The sequence below is a fragment of the Calidris pugnax genome, unplaced genomic scaffold (assembly GCF_001431845.1).
Source record: "Calidris pugnax isolate Ruff unplaced genomic scaffold, ASM143184v1 scaffold178, whole genome shotgun sequence".
Lineage (NCBI taxonomy): Eukaryota > Metazoa > Chordata > Aves > Charadriiformes > Scolopacidae > Calidris > Calidris pugnax.
In genome coordinates this window covers 6,028,873-6,038,922 of record NW_015090986.1, presented here as the reverse complement: position 1 = coordinate 6,038,922, position 10,050 = coordinate 6,028,873, and the positions used below count along the sequence as shown (strand labels likewise).

General features: G+C 38.3%; 1 long non-coding RNA gene across 3 annotated transcripts in view; it reads left to right on the top strand.

Moving 5' to 3' along the window:
• The first annotated feature begins 2,279 nt into the window (after positions 1–2,279).
• The window catches only part of LOC106894939, a 39,689-nt gene continuing 31,918 nt past the window's right edge, over positions 2,280–10,050 (top strand). For all 3 annotated transcript variants that reach the window (XR_001413346.1, XR_001413344.1, XR_001413345.1), the window contains exon 1: positions 2,280–2,382. This is a non-coding gene — a long non-coding RNA (uncharacterized LOC106894939). The remainder of the gene's footprint in view (positions 2,383–10,050) is intronic.

Genomic DNA, 10,050 nt, shown 5'->3' with positions numbered 1-10,050 from the left:
CATATAAACAATGGGGCAAGTTGACTAGAAGTGAGAATCTGTAATAATGAATAGAACTTTTAAAGGCACAAAGGTGCTGTTTGCAACAATAGGAGGTAAAAAGATGCATATAAAGGGGGATCTGTAAACAATAGGATACTTTTAAGCAGCAAATATTAGGAGTTATTAGTGCAAATAACTTCTACCATAAGCACAATACTGATAGGTTTTTGTAGGTAATTTTTATCAGCTTCTCTGAAAGTATTTTGCAAAGTAACACCAGCTTCAAAATACAGAGAAACAAAGCCATGGGTAAGCAAGGTGATTAGAGTTAACCCATCAGCTGCTGATAAGGGTGGGAGGAGAAGCCTAAATTCTTGGGTCCTTTTTTTCTGCAGTATTCGCTATAGCAAAAAGTCTATATTTTAGGTCTCCGTTAACAAAGTACATTGAAAAGCAGACTCCTAGGTTTCACTGCGGAATAGAAAAAAAAGGCAGAACTGAAAAGTATTTTGCATTTTATCTCCATAAGGCTACACCTGACTAGCAAGCACCCATTCAGCTTGGGACCTGTCTATGTAGGTAATCTTGGCAAGCTGCTGTTGGAGGCTAAAAAAGCTATTCGCAGACTGAGAAGGGTATAAAGAACAAAGACTTCTTGGAGACAAGCAGCAGCAAAATGTTCTTCCTTTGCCCTCTGAAAACAAGTTTTTCCCTGATTTGTGACATGTTGTTATATAATTATGGCCTAGAGTTACCAGTGGGTATCAAGTGAGAAAGACAGCAATATCCTTCCTTCTGCACTATTTTCTTCTTGTTTCAGTGAAGCAGCTCCAGAGCCATACCATGCTTTTCTATAGTAAATAGAAGAACATACATTTGACTGCCTGCAGGACAGCTGCACATGAGTAAACAGCCTTTTGTAAAAAGACCAGAAATTGTTATATCCCAGCTTTCATAGTTGGTAATCTAAACTGATAGAATAATGAATGAGTGAATTTTTAGAGAAGTAAGTGAGAGCTACGGACTCAAATGACTCATGCTATGAGAGAAGATGACGTGATGTCCCAATGGCACTTCCGTCTGGGTTTCAGAAATAGGCTGAAAGGGAAAGCAGCTCTGGCTTACTCTCTCTTCTTTCAGCACTCTCCTTCCACTCGGCAGACACCTGTAAAGGCTTCTGGTGTGGTGTCATGATGGAATACCATAACTCAGACATCAGATTGGTAGGACAAGATAATCTGCTTTCAGTTTTAGTTGGCATAAAACCAAACTCACTCTTACTTCCTTCTCTTGTTTTCCTTCCAAAATATTCAACACTCCTACTGGCTAACAAAAATGGCAAGAACTGGATAAGCAGCATCATGCTGGTGAGTGGGGGGCAAGAAGCTGGGGGGAAGAATATCTGTCAAGAGATAGGGTTGATATGCATAAAAAAGTGATCTAGGTAGAAGGTAAGTTCAGAACTCTTTAAACATTGCCTGGGACATACAGATTCTCACACTTTATTTACATACAGCCTTATAGTCTCACAAAAGGTCGGGATTGTATGACATCAAGACAAACAGGAGGTTGTACTTTTCCTCCATTTTTTCTTTCCTCCTACAGACATTTGGACCTTCTAAAAACTATTAGAGTTCATGTTAGAAAATAGACAAAGTATCAACTCCTTTATTATCACTTAGAAAGAAAGAAAACTAAAGGTCATGAGTGAATTTAGGGAGATTTAGGTTGGACTTAAAAAATACCCCCACATTGTAATGATTAGGAGAGCGAGGCATTGCCAGGGTTCTGGGCTCACCATTGCTTAGAGTCTGTAAGATCTGGTTTTCTTACCTTTTTTAAGGAGTGGTGGTCTGACAGATGCTTTATTTATCTATTTATTTATTTAGGTTGGAGATAGGGCTAGGAGAATGAAATATGGTGCTACATGGTACAATGGTATTTGTTTGAGAAATATAAGATCTGAGTTCTCATCATGGATTCACACATGAGCATGCACTGTACCTACCATTGTTTAAACTTTCATATTTAAAGGACGAAGTTCTAGGAAGCTCACTAATGCTGAAACATTCATATATTAATTTATGGAGAGAGACATCATAAGGAGCCCTATTAATAACATAAATTTACGACATTCTTCCTGTAGACTAATAATTTTGAACTGGTAAATGATGACTTTTCCTTTCCCCATCAGAGCCCAAAGGTGGTGTTTTCTGTGTTTACTGTGGGGATAATTTTAACTTCCAGCTTTTTCCATTTATCACACACATGACACAGTACTCTCTGAGTGCCACACATACCTCTGTAAGTACAGGACCTCTTTCTCTATTCCTAATATGGTGTAAACTGTTATTCAGAAAAGTGTTGGACGAAGACCTCTATTAAACCTCTGGCTTTAGGGTAAGTGCACGCCTGTACCTTTTTTCTGCCTCCTATCTGCCTTCTAGGGTGAAAGAGGACCTGGGTTTTGAAAAAGAATTTGGGGGTTACTTGAAAAAGCAGTTGGATTTTGCTGGCTGTACTCATCCCAGACTGACATTCTAGCTCTTTGTATATTGAAGTAGTATCAAGGAAATTTTACCTTGCCATTTCCTTGCTGATACAGGCAATAATATTATTTGTTCCTAAGTGAGAGCTCTAAAATCATGTTACGATAGATCAGAAGGTTCTTTATTGTAGAGAACAAATCTGTCTTGATGGTAAAGAGAAGGGATCTTAGAAACCTGTAAAGCACTACATGTATATATACCTTACACAGCTGGAAATGTACAAAGTTTAATTTAAGAGAGACCAAAGTCACAGAGCTTTAGACAGAATTATCTTTAATGTTCTGTCCTCTTCTTTATTTTTTGGTTTGCTTTGGATCTGCATTTAAAGTGCCAAAATACTTTGAGGAAAGCTTGGTCCTCTTCTTGTTATCAGACTTTTCAGATGTAGGAAGTAGCAAAAATCTCAAACAACTAGTTGTTTTCAAACTTTTCAGCTGATTTTTTTCTGGCCTAGAAATCTAGCTAGTACAGATGCACTGAGGTAAACATCAAAACTGTATCATTTGTCTTTGAGAGAGATCACATTTACAGTGTATTTAGATGTAGCAAAATGAAATCACAGTCTTCCCAACAATTGTTCCGTAAAGAACAAATGCAGTCATGTTTCTTACTGACTTGACTTTTTTTTAGTACTTTTGACTTTTACATGATGTTTCATAGTTTCAGACAAACTCCCTTAAATTACCAAATAGCATTATGTCTGCCAGTAAGGACGCTTGTTAAATATAGCTTCAGATTTTGTATCAAAACCAGCATACGCAATTGTCTTCAATCTAGAAATCAAACATGATGATTTTTAACTAAATCTCCCACTGAAGGCCCTTAATGAAAATTTGGATTTTACAGCACTTGTGGCATTGCTTTTATAATACACCATGTTCTTGAACAGTTTCTCTAGGGAGAAAATCCTGTGGTACATGTGGGCATGCCAGAAGTTTCCTCTCTCATCGCAGTTTTGCAGCTGGCCAGCATTCCTGAAGCATCCTGGAATAGAATGCTTCAGGCAACCCTAGGGACCGCAGCAGGTTTCCAAAATGTTTTTATTAGTAGTGAACTTGATAAACAACTCGATAGTAATATATTAATCTTGATGAGAAAATATGTTTTTCATTTAAAACAGCAGTTTGGTTTGGAATGAAATTTTGAGGGTGGGTGGTGGAGATGGAAGAAGATTCCCAGTTCTTATCCCTGTGAATTCTACTGCTTGACCAATTGAAACTATATTGACACCCCCTCAGTTCCATTTTTCTCTCATGGCATGTTTCTCTGTATCTATCTAATTTTATTCTTTAACCCCCCAGTTGTCCTCATATGACAGGAAATCCCCTTAAGCAAATGCTAAGCTCTGTAGTCCAGTTTTTTCCTGACTTTATTTGGTAGAACTTCCTTCAAAGGGCGTGAATGGATATATATGTTAATGGAGAGGAGGTGATATGTGAAAAAAAAAAAAAGGACATTTCATTTCTTTGAGTAAAAAGTATTCTACTGTATATACCACACATTTCTGACATTTTCCTGTGTGTGTATCTTTACTGCTTCTGGAATGACATGGATTCCTCCTTTTTTCCCTTTTTAATTTTTTTTTTCTTTGAAACAGGGGGATGCCTAGAAAAACAGGTAAACTAAACTAGCTCAGAAAATATTTGCAGGTAACTTTCATAAACTTCCAAATCAAAGCCGAAATGCAGGCTTTTGACAAAGGAAAATGTTTTAAGATAAACCAGACTTTTTTGAGTATTTATCAGAATAGCAGAAAGACACAGAGATTCTCTCATTTTGATCGATGTTAACCCTTCCTTGGCTCTCAGTGGCTGGCAGAAGGAAAGAATAATACACACAGGTGTTATCTCTAACCCACCGGTAATTAAAAAAAGTTCTCCCAAACAGTTTGGGTGTGCATTTTTCGCAATCCTTTTCTGCTTACAGTGTGATTCAGTGAACCTTTCTATAGATAACAGACTGGAGAGCCTGGGATGCAGACAATAGCACCTCTCTGAGCTTCAGAGGTTTCTTGAGGTCCAGCTGGCAGAGAATGTTGCCTTAGTTCTTCTGGAAAGGATCTCTTTAGCTTTTTGCTATTATTGCTAGGGGTAGTACTACTGGTAGTAATCTTTATTTATTACTATTTTAGTCTTTTGTCTTTGGTAGAGCAAATACCTTCTGCAGGTAATAATGGTAAAGAAAAGCAAGGGAAAATTGGGAAGAAACTGATGGTCTTGCTTCAACTTTGTTCAGATCAGGACTAAGAGTGATAAGTCTGCATGTAAATATCTGGAGAAAGGTGCACTGCATACTGAAGAAGATGCTTTCTAGGCAGATAATCAGTGTTTTAACAAGATGGAATGAACAAACAGATGCAGTTAAGGACAAAAACATTGCAAACCAAATAAGACCCTGAGCATAAAATGGCATGCACCCTGCGGACTGTACTGTGGTAGGATGTATAGAGTCTACTTTCTTCCCAGAAAGAAGGAAATCTGTTTTGCTCCTCCTTCTCTTTTCAGATGCTCACCCTGGTTTTTTGAACTGTAACACTCACAGTAAATTCGGCATGTTTTTTGCCTGTAGTGATATATGCTGGAGTGGTGTGACAGTCCAACTTCAATAGAGAATGAATCCTTAGTCCTTGTCCTGAAAAGGTTCTATTGTGAGTAATATAAGGTCAAAACCCAGGAAAGAGACAGACTTGTAAATTAATTGTTCCTAAAATTATCATGGATTCTCTGCAATAAATCCATAATTTTTGAGAGTTTGGGAATATCAGCACTACAGAGCATTGAGAAAATTCCTCATATTTTTGTGGCAACAATGCAAGATTTTCTTCTCACAGACCTTAAGACACTCTGATCACCATCTCTTTATAAACACCTTAGAGCAATGGTGCTGTTTTCTAAGCCATGGAGATATTAGTGTGTTTCAGACATTAGTAATTTATTTTTACTAATAGCCCCAAATCTGAATGTTTTAATGAGCAAGAGAGATATTATAGTCTAAAGATCTTACAGATCCAGTGCATTCTTCTGATGTCAAAATTTTACTACTTTTTGTTTTTCTCATGAAGATGATTAAATGAAATGAATGCCTTTTCAATAAAGTAAAAAGAATTAAATATTTAACATTTAATAAAAATATTTAATTGTATCAGGTTCCTTTTATGCCCATTTTCAGTTGACTCAAGCAATGAAAAAACTCTAAGCTGATTCTAATACGATCAACGCTACTAGTGCTACCCCTTAAGTAAAGTCTTTGATCATTAGTATTCCTGCCCCAAGGAATGGCTTGTCATAACATTGACTTTGCCATATGCTGCCAGTCAAATTGTAGTTGTCAAGTTATCAATGACATGGATATTTCACAGAGTATATGCTTCTTAAAGCACATACTCTCCCAATCACACAGATTTTACAGTGATCATTGTATTACAAAGGTAGAAAGAGTTGGGAGCTCTAGCTCTTACACAAGATTCACCTATTCAGCTGTTCTTCTTCCTTCCTCCTCCAAAAGCTGTATTAGTGATACTTTTTATTTACTAAGCGATATCTTGAAGTAGGACTTAGCAAACATGAGGAAGATAGATTCCTTCCAGCAACAACTGTTAGTTTATCTGTTAACGCCCCCGGCAAAACACTGTTGGAGCTGACATGCATGACTGATGGGCTCCCTTAACAAGTAGCTCATCTTCCAAAGAGGAGTTGTGTATCTCTGGCTCTGTTTGCAGTGCCGTCTGTGTCTGAGTCCCTACAGATGGTAGTATAAGTGTTTTTGCACCACCTTGATCCTTGGTATCGGCTTGGCCTAATGTGCCTCAGGACTAGCTAAGATGTGAGTGAACACTGACTGGCTACTCCTTTTCCTGCTTTGGTTCTGAGAGTAGAAAAGCCAGCCTGTGTTGCAATTCCCATGTTTTGTGTTACTTTCCTGTCCTCTTCACACCCCTAGAACAACACCAAGGACTCAACTGCAAGGGTTCGGAGATCCAGCTTTGAAACACGTAAGGGTTGGAGGGATCTAGCAGGAATGTTCCTGCCTCTTAGGCCTCTCATAGCTGACCAGAGTCCTGTGACAAGACTGGCATTTGACATTGTAAATAGGATAGGATATTGTCTTCTATTTATCAATATAGTCCCATAAAAAAATGTTGTATAAATAAATAATAATTGTAACCACTGTTGGTCTACAATGGTAACTTGACCACAAACACATTTCACATATATAACTTCATGTGGTTTTTTTAAGTATAATTCCTATTGCTTTTGACATTTTTACTGTGACTAATCCATGATTTTCCCCATAATTTACCATATCAGAGTCTAACCCCAATAATGTTAGATATTGTAAAACCACTATGCCTGCAACCGTGCAGTGTGACACAGTTATTGTATGGCTGCCTTCTTCATCATCCCTTAGACAAGGGGAGTCCACCCAGGAAGTTGTCTTTTTCAAAGCTCGTTTGTACATAATTTTTGCTCTCTACTCCATTTCTTAGCGGACTGATGCCCTGCTTTATAAAACTGCCTTATTTAATATCGCACAACAAAGCTGACTCGGTTAATGTCTCCCACTCCCCTAGAGAGTGGCGTGGCCATGTGGCAATGATCTACTGTCAGCTTAGAGTCACTGACAAGGCCAAGTAACAAAACTCACATTATGGCTGTCGGCACCGTACCTGAATCTGTAGATACAAAGCAGAGGACGCAATTTTCTGATGCTGCAACTAACAGATTTGAGCAAAATTAGATACTTCGAAACACATACTCAAGCATCTTTTCCTGTGTGTTGCATATTTAAACTGGAGGGAAAATGCAAAAATATGTGTACATATAAGTGCATACATATGTTGTGCATATTCTATCGAAAACTAAATTAAACCTTTGTTGCATAATAATTCTACAGCAAAAGCAAAAAGACTGACTTTCACTGTACTTTACATGAAGCTAAGCACTTATATTTTAAATATTGCATGTATGTTAAATGAAGTGTTTTACTAGTTGTATTACAGCACTGAAAATACAAAGTTGATTTTTATTTATAAATAGGCTCTACAAAAGGATATCCATTTGTAGCACCTTTTCCTTTTCAGCCATTCAACTTTTAATTTATTTATTTATTTATTGATTGATTGATATTTTGGTGATCCAGTGGAAGTTTATCTACCTTATTTATGTGGTGCTCCCTCTGGAGCTGCTGGAGGAAAATATCTGCAGCTGAACTCCATTTAATATATATATTGATTAGAAAATGTTTAATCTTTTTCATCAATTACTTTGGAACCTCAGCTTTCAGTGCCTCATGAGGTTTGTATAATTTGTGAGTGGATCTTTATAAAAGATCCAAAGACCTTGTTCCAAAAGAAGGACAAAAATCAGAGTAGGATGAATAGATCATCTTTGGTTTGTCGTAAGTGTACAGTGTGCTGTGGGGGATCTACTGTAAGTCAGTCTGTTGGCAAAGAGATCTTCTCTTCTTCCTCTTTTAACTAACACAGGCACACACAGAGCCACACATACACAGATATGTGCAGCTACCTACATTGACACAAACACACATTTACACACAGCTGCTTCTCTTCTCTTAGTATGTGCCAAAATATCAAAATACTTCAAATACTTACCGTAAGAATTTTAATGAAATTGATTGTGTAATTGCTGCTGTATATATTTTCAGCTCTGCATCAGCTTGCATGTCTTCACTTTTCACCTTCAGACTCACCGCACCATGCTTGAGTTAAAAAGAAGTCATTTTTCTGACGCAGCGCTAGAAAGTAAGATAATGTTGATGAAGCTAAGTTCTGAATGGCATGCCCAGAAAAGAGTGAGGTGGAGATGAGGAAAAAAGGAGCAAGGAAAAAACAAAATTGGTGGGAAATATTATTGCAAAGAATCATAGTGATACAAAAATAAGGTGAAAGTTTGCTCTTTCTAGACAAGTCAATGAGTATAAAGAGATTTAAATTCAAACAGGTTGCACATGAATTGAATTGGTCAAGAGATATGCTAAAGGGTTTCTGGTAGACAGCTGCTTATGCAATAAAGCTGGATGAAATATAATGCAGAAGCTCATTTTGAAGGAAACAGGTTAATTGAACCCAACTACCTTTTCCAGTCTGGAAAGCAGGTGTGAAATTTCATGGGGTTTCAGTTCTCCTATGAGAGTCCCAGAACCTCCTTGTTTGATCAGGTCACTTGATAAAAAGAATGAATTTTCTTGCAGTGTTCTGGCTCCAGCTCGGAAGAGCTGAGACACCTGAACTGCTGAAACACATGAAATCAGAAGAGCTGATCTTCCCCACTTGGCTCTGGAGAGGGTGGCAGAGAGAGCCCATTTTGTGCATGGATAAAGAGATGAAGAGAGAAAAAATTTCACAGTCTCCTCCAGGACCTGAGTGTTTGAGCTGCTCCCTGCCTCAACTGTATATAAAATCAAACATACTGATTGCACCTTTGGATCTGAAGCAGAAACTTTTAGTTCTGTTTCCACAAAGTACAAGTCCTAAAATCATTTCAGCTTAGATTTCCATTCTTGGTTTCTAAACTCTGAGTGAACTCTGAACCCTCAAGTTGAGAGATCTGTATGCTTGGGATGGTTTCAGTTCTATTCTATTTTTAATCAGTTTAATAATTTCAAGCTTAGAGCACGCACTCAAGGACTAGAATAAGTCAGAAATCTATGGATTTGCTACTCAGCTTTTAGCAATGGACTGCATGCGGGTCTTTCAAGGGGGCCAGGCTTTAAAGAGTCACACAAAAAGTCTGTGGAAAAAGGCAAAACCAAGAGCAATGCAGCAGACTATCAAGATGGGATATGGAGATTAGGTGAGAAGGAGGAAAAGACAGCAAAGGAAAGAACTAGTGTAATGAACTAGAACATGTTCCAGGTTCACTGAATCAGGTGATGGGTGGGAAGGGAAACCTTGATCTCATCTAGCCTAAGCCCTTGTTCAGAGCACGGTCAGTTAGAGCTGGTTGTCCAGGAATTTATCCAGAACATCTCCGTGAACAGAGACTGCACCTCCTCTGTGGGCAACCCGTGCTAATATCTAACTGTCCTCACCGTAAAAAAGTGCTTTTCTGTGCACAGGTGGGATTTAATGTGTTTTAATTTCCATCCATCACCTCCTGTCCCATCCCTCTTCTTCATTCCCTCACATCAGGTATTTCTACACATGGATGAGGGCACTCTGAGCCTTCCTTCTTCAGGCTGAACAGTCCCAGCCTTCTCAGCCTCTGCGCATATGACATATGATCCAGTTCGTTCATCATCTTTGTGGCCCTGTGCTGGACGTGCTCCAGTATGTCTGTGTCTCTTGTGTTGGGAAGCGCAGCACTGAAAACAGTACTCCAGGTGCAGCCTCACTAGTGTTGAGTAAAGAGGAAGGATTAGGACAAAAAGGATATTAGGAGAATTATGGGGGGAAAAAAGTTACAGAAGGTTAAGCTTAGAGCAAAAACATGTCAAAAAAGAAGACAAAATAGAGCAGTTCCAGGGCAATAGGTATAAAACCTCATGGAGTCAAAGTATG